Source organism: Naegleria lovaniensis (assembly GCF_003324165.1).
Source record: "Naegleria lovaniensis strain ATCC 30569 chromosome Unknown tig016, whole genome shotgun sequence".
Taxonomy (NCBI): domain Eukaryota; phylum Heterolobosea; class Eutetramitea; order Acrasida; family Naegleriidae; genus Naegleria; species Naegleria lovaniensis.
The window spans coordinates 1-4,792 of NW_025407838.1; positions in this window are offsets into that span (position 1 = coordinate 1).

Sequence of the window (4,792 nt, forward strand, 5' to 3'; positions counted from 1 at the left end):
TTCATCATCATGTAGACATCTTCGACATCACATAGTATTGCTTTTTAAGCAAATTCATGGTTGTACTCTTCACTACAACACACATTGTCATGTTCACTGCTTCCACTCTGATCATGGTTCTTTCACAAGTCATTCTCATCAATTTAAATCTAATAACAATATTCCACACAGTGAGTTATACAATATATTTAAATTAAAGATGATATCAATCAGTATTTATCGAAATAGAGCCTCACTTCAAGTTTTGGCTTGACTTTTCTATCATTTTGAACTTTGAAATTTTTTAAAAATATTCCACCTCCAGCGAATAAATCAACACTCCAACACAGGAGCTGATTCATTCAACAGGTACATCACTGTTCATGCCACAAACAATACAAATACTCTACAAAGATCTCATACACACTTACACTCTACGTTTAAGTATCAGGAGAATATCATGTCAAGCAACATCACCCTCACGGACACACATGATCAACTTCACAACTACTTGTCAAAGAAAAATGAACAGTCTTTCAACAAGCCATACTCCACAACGAACAAACACCAACACTCACCACGAACAACATATCATCAATTCAAAGTCAAGCAATGGCTGAAATGGTGTTCCTCTTCATGAATGCACTGTACAGAAGAATATTCACATTCAAAGTGATCGAGTCATCCAACATAGTACAACACGGTTCAACATAATAATTAGATACAATTGACTGAAAAACTTCAATTCTGAAAGTTTCATTCTTTAATATTGTACATTGGTTGTGAACGAAACATATTTCTCATTTTCGCTGGACTTTTCTATTGTATTTCATTTTTCGCAGCAATGTCGAAGAAAATTGACAAAGATCCTCCTCCATGAGGGTCATACTCCATGAATATTAAATCATTCCTCAAACAAACAACAAAAACATGATCACCATCATAAATACATGTATATTTATTGAAAAAACATTGTACATGCACATGAAATGAGAGAGATCTTCTCCGAATTGTCCTCACCAACAATGTCATCTCAGGTGCTCAACCATGCTCAACTCTTTCATGTTCAATCCATAAAATTCATATCAATATACTCCTCGTGATGTCTTCTATCATAATATACCATTGATTTCACTCTTCCGTAAATAATATAAAAATTATTAATAAAATTATTCTTCGTATTCTCAGGTGGTTGACAGTAAAATCCACTCAAATCAATAATTCCCACAAATTACAGTATATCATCATCATACCATGCACTATCACAAAATATTATTACAATCAGAAAAGTGTCATCCTCTGTTGAACAGTGATGTGAAAAAGAAAATTTCATTGCATCGGTGGGAGACTACTGTGCAAACATGATGATTCAGTGAGCACAACTAGCATGAATGTATCATACTCATCGAGCACAATAATCCTATCAAGTTGTAGAAGAATCTGTCAAGTAGGTATTCCGATCTCACTTGACCGTATCACCATAGGGATCACCTTCGGAACTTCCGAACAGCTCCCATTCAGTAAATTGACTCCATCAATGACTCCAATCATGACCATTGTTATTATTGTGGACGGTATGATCACCTCAACTCGTTGGAGTGATACTCTTGTCAAGTGAATGTCGAGTTCGGACTTGATCAGCACTCAAAATTTGATCATTCAGTTTCAATTTCAAGAAACATTCATTCCAAACACTTGATAATGAATACAATTCATGGATGATGATCTGTGGATGGAGTGCCTTCAATTCGAGGTATGAAATTGGAAGACGGATGAATCAATCATTGATGATGATAGTTGTAGAGAAGTGGGAACGAGGCATTTTTTGATGAAATCATCTGCCTTCAAATATCCACCCACTACTTCACTGCAACAAGCAAATCAGAACAAGACCATGAACGAGAAATGCACTCCAACGTCATAATCTTCCAATAAAACGAGGTGTTTGGATAAAATTCAACATCACCATCTAGCAATTGAATGGACCACGCAAAATTATCACTGCGAGAGAGTGCAGATGTCTTCGACATCTTGCAATTCGTCAAAAGGAATAATCATCAATTTGAGAGGGTGCAGATGCCTTCGGCATCTTGCAATTCGTAAAAAGGACGTTGGAATCAATTCATTGAATTGCAGCTGCCTTCGGCATCTTGCAATCCAACGTAAGGAATGTGGTGCGAACGGCTCTCATTGTAAAACACACACTTTGGTTGACCAAGATTTTTTAAAAATTTCTCTGAAAAAAATACCTCAACATCAAATGCAACCGTCATCATCCTCATCATAATAAGTGTCAGTTGGAAGCTCTCACAACATCACCCACCCAAGAGAGTTTGAAATGATCCTTCATTCACGAGTCATCATCACTAGGTATCCACTCAGAGTTACCAAAAATGCTGAATTGGTTGCTGTCCTTGAGTGAGTCCTTGATGTACCACCTCCGAGCGATTTGAAAATTTTTTTGAGTGCCGACGCATTTTTCCTACAGGAGAGTTGGAATGTGTAGAAGACTTGAATAAAGATTACTTTAATTTTTTGAACCCAATAATCGGGCAAAATGTTGGCAGAATAAACCAAACCCAAACCCAGACATGCTATACAATCAATTTCAATGAACGACCATGTCAATTCATGATGAAACTTGCTGATGACGGACACAACAACGCAGGGAGTTTTGGCGCGTTTTTTTTACAATTTTTTTTTGAAGAATATCAAAAGTTCGCTGAGCAACAACTCCCACAAAAAGGATATATGAAACCACAACATCTACTTCACCAATTCGAAAAATTCCAAGTTCAGCAGATAGAGAAGAAGAAATGGAGACATTTTTGATGAATTCATTACATGAGAACAAACTTTCGAGACAAAGACCGCATCTTCAATTTTGCTGGAATGTCATTATCGCAAATCAAGCGCCCCAAACGACATGCCGCCCGCCAAACCCTCCCAAACCCTCTCCTTCGAATGAATAGATGAGATTACTCAATGATAATGATGTTGATATTATAAGGACAACAATTATATCAAGTTGTAGCAGAGTCTGTGAAGTACGAGCCAAGATTTTACGTGGCCTTAATTGGCTTAGGAAAAATACATGATACTAAAGAGTAACAACGATGATGGACTTTTCCTTAGAATCACACCACGAAATTTGGTGCACACATTACCGAGGTTGATGAGCACGTATGGAAGCATTTTCAGATTTCGATCCTGTTTCCTTCATATTCGGAGCAGCCAAGAACAAATTTCAATCCAAACCGCACAATCCCAATAAGAAGAAGATGAACGCGACCGAAACCATGATAACGAACTTTCAAAGAGCCCATCCTAACAGCACAGCTTGCAATATGGTTCTCTAATATGCATCGAGTTCGGACAAGATCGGGTTACTGTTGATGGAGAAATTTCTTGGTTTGAAAGCTTCCCAAAAACTCAGTGAAGAATTGAGGAATTTTAGTGCAATAAAGATGGAGGTTACAGTTCCAATCAGACAGCATTGCTGATGAGTTGCCGATGACCCATAATCCAAAGATGAAGCGAAAATAATTTACTGTTGATGATGAAGTTTTTTTCAATTGAACACTGTTTTTTGCGAAGGCATGTTGATTAAGGCACATCATACCATTAAGGAAAATCGATTTGGCCCTTGCCGTCCAGATGTATACATTTGACCAAATATATTCCCGCTCAAAATTTTTATCCTTCCTGAACCTGGACTTTCCAGGTCAAAAATTTGACCAGCTACAAGTTCAAGAAATTCTGCAGTATGGATTGGGTTTTGGAATTTTCATCAAAATACATTTTTCCAATATCGTTTCCTCCAATTTCATAATATTGAGGTAATGCATTGGTCGTGTTCATGGACATTAATTGGAATAATTCACTCCCAATGCAAACATATAACTTCCAACAGAGAACAATTTGATCATGTTCTCTGTAAGCACAACTGCCCATATTTGGTTTTCAAATTGTGTGTTGGGTCTTCACCACCTTGTGTGCGTTGGGTCCTCTCCCCTGGCTTTCACTCTTTGAGTGTTTGCTTGCAAGATCAGCACTTTGTTCGATTTGTTTGTTTTGTTCAAATTGTTGATTTAAATAAAGGCGTCAGTGCAATCTCAACCCTTGAACGGGTCAAATCACTGTTTGGTTGATGCAACGTCTTGAAAAAAAAATACGTTGTTTTTCTGTCAATAATGAAGAGAACAGGCTCCAATAGCATCGTTCAACGGTTAATTACCCACAACAACAGCAGCCACACATCGAGCCTCACCAAAACAACAAGACAATATTTTTGCCCCAGAAATTGTGTTTTCAATTATGCTTTGTCGAACAAACCAAACATAATAATTGTTCCGAACAGCAAATTGTTGTATTATCCAACAACAACCACATTTGGCCAAATACGTTCTTACACCACCACAAAATGGTGGAAGGAGAAAGAAGCATCAACAAATGATAATGATGGTACAAATATTTCAGCGCCTTCATCCTCCGAACCAATCACTCTCAATTTGATGGATTACAAGAAATGGAATGCGCAACAAGTTGCATCAGTATTGACTTCTCCTAAATCTTTGGGTGGTGCTGGTTTGTCGGCTGATGATGTGAAGCCTTTGCATGACGCTGGTTTTGATGGATCATCTCTCTACAATATTGTTGAGAATATTCAAGACAAGGATGAATTTTTTGCGGTTGATCAACTGGATCGTATTTACAACAAAAGTAGCACTCTACAACTCTCCAAGACTTGCCAAACTGTTGTATTTTGGGTGTTTTATCACCTGCTCAAACCAAAGCATGGCAAGTCATTGAA